An 8,834-nucleotide genomic window follows, 5' to 3' on the forward strand; every position below is an offset into this window, starting at 1 on the left:
CTCTTTAGTCCTGGTTGATGTTACCAACCAGAATTAAAGGTGATCCTCAATAAAAAAGCTCGTCCGTGGAAAAGGGTTGGTACTCTAGTCCCGGTTGGTGTTACCAACCGGGACTAAAGGGTCCCCAACGAGTTACTATAAAAGGATTGCATCTCCTACTCAGATGTGTTGTGTAGGTGAAATGTAAGGAAGCTACGTGTGAGGCAAGAGGTTGTAGGTTCGAATCCTATGCACCGCGCACGCGCATATTTCACCCGCGGATCGTGTGACTTGTGACTTGGGACGTGCGTGTGGGGGGCCTCTTGGGAATTTCTAATATTGTTTTCTCCCGGTATAACTTATATCTAGGTGCATAGCAAAATTTATGTATCTAAAAAGATAAAACACCTACAATTTGAAACATAAAACACCTGCAATTTAAAACGGAGGTAGCATGTACTTCTGTCTTAGTTGATTTGCCGATGTCTTACAACGAAGCCTGCCGTGTATTTTTGCGTATACGCAGAGACGAAGGTGCAAGATAAACGAGAAATTCAAGACCCTGCAACAGCTCGTACCAGGGTGCGACAAGGTTATTCTAGCTACATACTAAATAATACCCTCAGAATAACAAAAGAATTTCTTTTTCAGTGCAAGCCAGAGCAAGTGTACTCATCACACTGTCACACACGCACAAGATATATGATCAAAGTCCGATATCTATCTGACATGCATAATGCCTCTGCGGTTATCTGTGTCATTTCAGAGTAACCAGGTCTCAACTCTGGACCAGACCATCCAGTACATCAAGTCACTGCAGCAACAGATCCAGGTATGAGCAGAGTCTAATACACACTTCATTCTTCGTGTAGCAGTATTCCTTGTATATATGATCGATTTGATACTTGCAGGCGATGTCGTCTGGGTGCGGCGTGAAGCCAACAGCAGTTTACCCCGTCGTGGCGGCGCCGCCGGCTGCCGCCGCTTCCGGGCTGATCACACCAGCAGCAGCCGCCGCTGCTCCGGGGGTCCTGGTGAGAGGGCACGCCCAAGTTCTCCTTGCACCGCCTCCGGCGATGGTCCCGTTCGGAGCTTTGCTTCCACTGGTGCACCATCACCAGTATCCGGCAGCAATGGCGTCAGCTCCCATGCTGTATCCGGCAGCGGCTGCTGCTGCTCCGAATGTAAGCGTAGGATCAGCTCGCAGCTCTAGACTGCAGGATAGTCATTCGGCTTAAACAAAGTATATTTGCATATACTGATCCTATTGATTAATTAACTCACAGAGCGAGTATTGATCCATTTATACGAGATTAATTATATATATACTACGAACACAGGTTGCTGAAGGAATTGAACATTGTCTGTGATGTTTATTGCAGGGGGTAGTGGTAGTGTAGGAGAGCATCGACCACCAAGCTAGCCAGCGCAGCTATAAATTATACTATGACTCCATTCTCATATATGGATGGCATTTGAAAATGTATGCAGCCAAACCGCTGTAAATTTGTGACAAGCGATTCGAGTAAAACTACGTGGTGGATTGATCGTGCAGAAATAGTATAATTGGACTTTTTGTGAAAGGACAACCCCTTTAGTTTTAGGATTTATTCCTTCTCTAAAGGTTTAGTATCCGGCCTTAATTTACTCTCTTGTTTTTGACGTCCACAATGTCACCAACACGCTGCTTTAAATATATACTAATTACTCTCTCCGTCCACGTCCAAAAAAGAATGACTTTCTAGGCAGGGGCGGACGCAGTAGAGGTACATGGGTGTACACCCAGTAATCTTGGCAAAAAAATTACAGCTAGTATGTTTATACATATAGGTATACTAGTATTTGGGTCAGGTTATGTATATTTGAGTCCAGACAGGAGAAATAGGCCCATGGGCCGACCTGTTGTGCTCTCCTGCTCGGCCTACTATCCTGAGCACCAATTTCCCCTTCGTTTCGATGAACCGGCTCTCGCCTGACGCGCCGAGAGCCCGGGAGCCAGACGCCTAGAGCCTGACTCTCCTCATTCGCTTCATGCTGATGGGGCTAGACCTAGAGTCATAGAGTCACTGGTAGGGAACTCGGTATTAATCCCGGTTGGTAAGATGTAAATCTCTTGAAAATCCATCCAGGATAAACCAATCGAGATAAAAAGGGATCTTTTATCCCGGGTCACTCAATCGGAACAAAAGACTCCCGGTTTATTACCAACCGGGATAAAACGAGTCACCACGTCAGGCGCCGCAAAAAAAAAATCCCCGGAGGCCCCCACACGCGCACGTCGCAAGGCACAAGTCAAGCGCATGGGATTCGAACCCATGACCTCCAACCTCACGTGTAACTTCCTTGCCATCCCACCTACACAGCACATCTGACTATATAGGGGATGCAATTCTTTTGTATTAGCTCGTGGGGACCCTTTTATCCCGGTTGGAAACACCAACCGGAATAAAAGACCCCCTTTTATCCCGGTTGGTATTATAAACCGGGATAAAAGGGTTCGAGGGATTTAGTCCTCCTTCAGCCACCCTGTTGGGGACCCTTTTATCCCGGTTTGAAACACCAACCGGGATAAAAGACCCCCTTTTATCCCGGTTGGTATACAAACCGGGATAAAAGGGTTCGAGGGATTTAGTCCTCCTTCAGCCACCCCGTTGGGGACCCTTTTATCCCGGTTTGAAACACCAACCGGGATAAAAGACCCCCTTTTATCCCGGTTTGTAATATACAAACCGGGATAAAAGGCCCTCGACCCTTTTATCCCGGTTGGTAACACCAACCGGGATAAAAGGGAGGTCTTTATCCCGGTTGCTGATTCCTCAACCGATGGGGATAAAAGGGAGGTCTTTTATCCCGGTTGGTGTTTCAAACCAGGATAAAAGGCCTCTCGAGGTCGTTTTTTTCCACTAGCTTTTGCAACCGGGATAAAATATCCCAGTTGGTGAGCCTCCCACCAGTGACCGAGCTTTAGTCCCGGTTGGTGAACCTTTTGTCCTAAGCTAATTTTAAATCGGGATAAAATAGGACGCATGGAAGGTAAGATCTCTACTAGTGAGATTGGCCGGCCACCGACGCTTGGTGGAGGAGTGCAAGAGTAGAGGAACCAGGCTCGCCGGCCGCTGATAGATACGAAGGAACCAGAGGGCGCGTTGGCTCGCCGGCCGCTGATACGAAGGAACCAGAGGGCGCGTTGGCTCGCCGGCCGCTGATACGAAGGAGCAGGGCATGGAAGCCCTGGCCAGTGGCCACGCCATCGCGGGCCCAACAGGCACACATGCCGGAAGGGCAGAGCCCACGATAGTGGCATGCAGCAGCTACGGCCATATGAAATTCAAAGGATGCGGCACCTTGTTCGTGTGAAGTGCAAATTGGCAATCAAGTCATCAGTTCTAGTACATAGTCAATGCAATTCATTCATGTTTGGTGACTTGGTGTATTAAACAATTGCTTCGGTAGTTTGATGTAGCTTATTTGTTTAATTGTAGGCATCACAAAGATTGTAGGGGATAAATTTTAAATCTTTAACTAGAGACGTAAAAAGAACAAATACCATGCACCCTCCGTTTTCATGGGCATCTATCTTTTATACATGAGATAATTGTTCGGTTCACTAAGTTGTATGTACACCCAATCTCAAATACCTGCGTCCGCAACTGTTTCTAGGATATGTGCACAACATAGTAATACTGTAGTATTATATATGGAAGTTCTTATCGAAGTATAATACTGTTGTATCATTTTCAGGAGTTCAATAGAAACATTCTAAAGATATTTCCCTATCGCTTTAGTCCTGTCGAACCATCGCATTTTCCTCAGGGGAAGTAGCGAACTACTATATATATATCTTACTCGACATCGCCAGTTGCAACCATGGCGATCTTCCTTGTTGGTTCATGGGCAATGAAACATGGGTTAAGGAAATTATGCATATGATAGATTTAAACCCAGGGGTGTATAGAGTTGAGCTAATGGCGTGCATACGTGGTGAAAGTTTGATCAATTGTTTTTTTGGAAAAACAGTGATTAAGATCAAATTTTCACGATATGTACACCCCATTAGCTCAACTCTATGCACCCACGAGGTAAGCGCACCCTTCCAATTCGCTCTAGCTTTACCACTGGGGGCGTACGGTTGCATCATAGCAGTCAACAGATGCTCATAAAGCCGATTGGACTGGGATCAGGGGTTGGTTATTATGGATGGGAAACGGGCTTGCTCACCTTCACGCCGCCGCCGTCTGTTCTCTGATGCCCGGCCCCTCCGCTGAAGCACCGACAAGTAGCCCTGCAGCCCGCCGCCGCGCGCACGCGCCGGTCCGCACGCTCCATAAGCCCAGCCCGTCGGAACGCGCAGCGACAGCCCAGCCGCCACCTTCAGCGACGCAGTTGCATGCCTGGCTGTGCTCGTCGTCCGATCGACCACGGCCGCGTGCTCAAGGAACGCATCAGGCGGCGGGCAACAACATCCGCGCAGGTGCGCCGCCCTCGCCCTTCGCCGAGGCAGGCCACATGCCCACATCTATCCTTGGAGAAGCTCCTAATCGGATTGATTGGATCTGATGTGCAGCAAAGGAGCTCCTTTTTTTTGAGAGAGAGAGGAAGCAAAGGAGCTTCTTGCTTGTTCTAGTGTCCCTTGTATATTTTTTTTTAATAAAGGAGTGTCCCCTGTATATTGGATCCACAAGTGACAGGCTGAGGGAAAATGAGCTGGAGGAGGGGAGAGTGCAGTGTATCAGTGCAGGTGGGCGGAGGGGATGTACTTAATTCTTTTACTTTTGTCGGTCCCCATCATTTAACCGTATCGTGACACAAACCAATCTCTATCTCTTCTTTATATTAAAGCAATTAAGGTTTCTGCTAAGTTTTTCATACGTCGCTGACCGCAATATCAACTTTACAGCTGCCCGCTAGTTGGGCTCCTCCCGGTCGATGCGGACGTGCGCGGACCCAGGCTCCAACACGTTCCCTCTGTGTTGTAAAATCACAGAAAACTGGAAATCCCTACGCAAAACCGTGCGAACCGAGAGCGTTTGGGGGAAAAAACAATGCCGAACCGAGGGAACCGGATGGCCCGGTAGTTCTGGCGCAAAAATGGAAGGGCGTGGCATCCGGGAGAAAGAAACAGAAAAAAGGTTACCAACAATCAGGCTGGTGGGTTTGAACCTTATGACCTGATGTTTATATCAATACAGACAGGATGATAACATACTAAATCAAGCATATGGCAAATCATGAAAGGAAGGGTACAGTTAAAGGTTATCAAGATCTAACTGCGAGTTGATTTCAGCAGCCTGAGATTATGAAGTAAAGTTCCCTATGGCATACTCTCAAACATGATATAGTACCGTGTCAGGCACATCATAATGTAGATCAAGTGGTACAACTTTACAAATTGCTACAAGTTGGTAACAATGCCACATGTATGGAAGTAATATTATTACCTGATGGATTTGATAGAAGCTGCGTTGGCCATTAGTTTCAGGTTCACCAAAATCGATTTCACCAATCTCTAAGGGAAGTTGAACACCATCAGTGGAGATACCTTTTCCGTTACTCTCCATACTAAGCTTTATAACATAATAATCATATGTCAGCATGCCACGACCAAAAAAAAAACAAAAGAGAATGTTCAGATAGTACTATAACAAAGCATAGTAAAGTACCTGTTCAATATGTGGTGCCAATTTCTCAAGTGCCGGGGAATATGGTAATATTGCCTAGCACACATTCAATAGACAGAAAAAGGAGACTACTCAGAACACGTACCAATAACTAATTCATAACTGGAAATAATTCGGCCATGGAGAAGTTGCTTACTCTAGCTGGGTAACCAAGAAATGAAACATTCCACACCCTCAGCAAACCGAGTACCTGCCCAGAAATTATAGAACATGTGACATTGACTTGCTGATTATCTGAAAAAATTAACCACTGTATGAAAGCCACTTACAGGTATATTTTTCTCAAATGAAGATGTGTAGAAGTGGTTGTCAATGCTGGAAGCACCCTCCAAAAATCTTCAAAAGGTAATAAAGAAATGTCAAGAGAGTACTGGTGTTCTTCGATCTTACTCTGAAAATAATCTTCTGTGGTTTCCAACATTATCATTAATACTTCAATACAAGACATGGTTATTAGACTTATGAGGAATTTGACGATTTAATCCAGGCCCTGTTTGGAGGCTCTTAATTTAACATGCAAAACACCAATGGCAATCGAAAAAAAAGATGTGGTCTGCTTGAGGTTCAAATTTTAGGCCCGGCCTCCACCCTCGCCGTCGCCCATCTTTAAGATCACGTAGATACTGAACACGATGGTCATTAATCCCTTTGACAAGAAACCATTCGATCATCGTAGTGCAAGTTACCTTGTCTGGTTTGCATCGATGCTCCTTCATTAAATCAAGAACATCCCACATCTCTGCCAAGCATCCCACTCTCCCATATGCATCCACCAAACAGTTGAAGAACACAATGTCCAATGTTATATCTGAATTCTCAACAATTCTCAATACTGTCTTTATTTTCTTAACTTCCTCGGCCCTTCCATATGCTCTAACCAATGAACAGTGTAATACAGTTGGGTTTTATTCGCTCAGATTTCATTAGTCGAAATATATACTCCATCTGTTCAAGGTCTCCTGCCCTTCCAAATGCATCAATAACTACATTGTACGTGACTATTGTCCATGAGTAGTAATACTTCTGCATGTACCCCATTACAGCCCCATCTTCTCATACATTTTAGCTTTACCATAGGAGTCAAGTAAAATATTGTAGGTCTTAATGTTTGGGGAGATACCAGAGGCCTGGAACTTCTCATAGCAGTTTTCCATAGTCTCAATCTGGCCACTGCTGCCAAAAGCTCTGAGAGTAGAATTCATTGTCCATACATCAGGCTTGCAATTTTGTAACATCTTCAGAAGAGTCGATTCCATCTCAGCAAACCTGAAAAACAAAGCAGCATTAGCTGAGCTAATTTCATGGAACTGTGTTCAGGGCTATCTGAAGATTTGGATGACTACAGAATTCGATGAGCGACAAGCTTCTCCAAATTCTAGTTTCGGCTATCCTACCAGTGCATATTATGTGGTAAACTCTTCACTAAACCATAATTCAAGAAAACTCAATGCATTCCCAAGAACTGAGAAGCATAACACTTCCAGGATGCATTTATTGGAGCATGTAAGAACTGGCTTGTTACATGTTTAGATTATGAGAAGCACAGGTTGTTGCTGTCACTTACTTTCCTGCTTTCCCATAAGCATCAATCAATGTATTGTATGTGACAGTGTTGGGGCGGATACCCACACGGGCCATATCCGCCATCAAACTCTTCACCCTCTCAAAATCATAGGCGTGCAAGCAGGATTTGATGAGAATCGAGTACGTCTGCACATCGGGCTGGCAACCAGGAGTGTCCTTCATCTGATCAAGCAATTCAAACGCCTCGCGGAAGCGACTGCTCCTGCTGTACGCGGAGACGAGAGCCGTGTAGGACTCGAGGTTGGGGGCGCAGCCCTCGTCGATCATTGCCTGGAACAGCTCGTGCGCCTTCTCCGGCTGCTTGCACTTGCCGAGCATGGTGATGAGCTTGATGTAGATGCCGATGTGAGGCCTGTACCACACCTGGTCCCGCATTAGCTCGAACACCTGCGCGGCAATGGGCGCAGTGGGATTAAGCAACGTTTCTATCCGGATTCCGGAGAAGAAGGTGTGCTGCAAGCCTGCAACTGCAAATGGAGGAGGTGGTTTGAGGATCTCCAAGGGAGCAGGACCTTGAGGGCGGAGTCCCAGCGGAGGGCGGCAACGCGGTCGTGGAGCGCCTCGAGGACGGTGCGTGGGAGGAGGCGGCGGGTGCCCTTGCCGGGCTTGCGCTTGTCGAGGACGGCCTTGGTGGCCTCGCGCCGGAGGATGACGGAGAGTGCCTTCCGGGACGCGATCTTCCGGTTCACCTCCTCCTTCCGCCGCCTCTCCGCCTCCTCGTCATCCACCTCCGCCTCCTTCCCGCGCCGCGCCCTCTCCTCCGCGCCGGTCGCTCCCCACGCCCTCCTCCCTCGCGGTGCCCTCCGCGCGCCGTCCCCGGGAGGCCGACAACGGCGGCGCGGATCCGGGGCCTCGTGCCCCGCCGCCGATTTTGACGAGGGGAGATGAGAGAGGGAGGGAGGGAGCAGGAGCCCGCGAGGGGATACCGGCGGCGGGCGACTAGCGGGGCGGCAGGATACGAGGCGGCCGGGCCCGGCGCGGGTGTGGGCGCGAGCTGCCCCAGCTCGGCGCGGCCAGCGGGGCGGCAGGGCAAGGCGGCCGGCACAGGGGCAGACGCGGGTGCGAGCGGCTTGCGGCACAGCCGCGCCGGCCGCCGGCTCACCCCCGCGCGTCGCCCGCGCTGCCGTGGCTGTGGCGATGTATCCGGTGGAGATTTTTCCGTAGCGGAGAGGAAACGGGAGAAGCTCGAGAGGCTTCCAGTGGGACGAGGGCATGTACCTCAGGACCTCGGGAGGTGGCAGCTCGGGCATGCGTCGACGGCCGGCGTGGCGTAAGGTTTTTGCAAAATGTCAGGCGGGCGTCTTTTTAAAAATTGACACGATTTTCAAATTTTCTTTTCTTGAGGTAGAAATATTTTAGAACACAGGGTGCTGTGTAAGAAAAAAAAAAGAACGTCATGTAAACAGAGGATCTCCACTGGATCCAAAATTGATTAGCGGAAAACTAAAGGGTTTTTTTGCAAAGTTGCGTGCGCCGGTGGCAGGCTCCGGACTACAGGCGATCGGACGGTTGCGAATTCGCGGCAACGTGGTCAGTCTTTGGGGGGCGGCAGGACCCGGAATAAGGGGAGCACACACATGCAGAAATTTCCGG

General features: G+C 48.4%; 1 long non-coding RNA gene and 1 pseudogene across 1 annotated transcript; both read right to left on the reverse strand.

The window, feature by feature from the left end:
• Window positions 1-607: 607 nt before the first annotated feature.
• On the reverse strand, window positions 608-4,580 carry LOC111256635. Its single transcript, XR_002676748.1, has 2 exons — window positions 4,198-4,580; window positions 608-1,193 (listed from the first exon to the last, which is right to left on the reverse strand). It is a non-coding gene; the product is annotated as an uncharacterized LOC111256635 (long non-coding RNA).
• A 602-nt stretch (window positions 4,581-5,182) lies between these two features.
• On the reverse strand, window positions 5,183-8,491 carry LOC101757279 (annotated as a pseudogene).
• Between the last annotated feature and the right edge of the window lie 343 nt (window positions 8,492-8,834).

Source organism: Setaria italica, chromosome III, assembly GCF_000263155.2.
Source record: "Setaria italica strain Yugu1 chromosome III, Setaria_italica_v2.0, whole genome shotgun sequence".
Lineage (NCBI taxonomy): Eukaryota > Viridiplantae > Streptophyta > Magnoliopsida > Poales > Poaceae > Setaria > Setaria italica.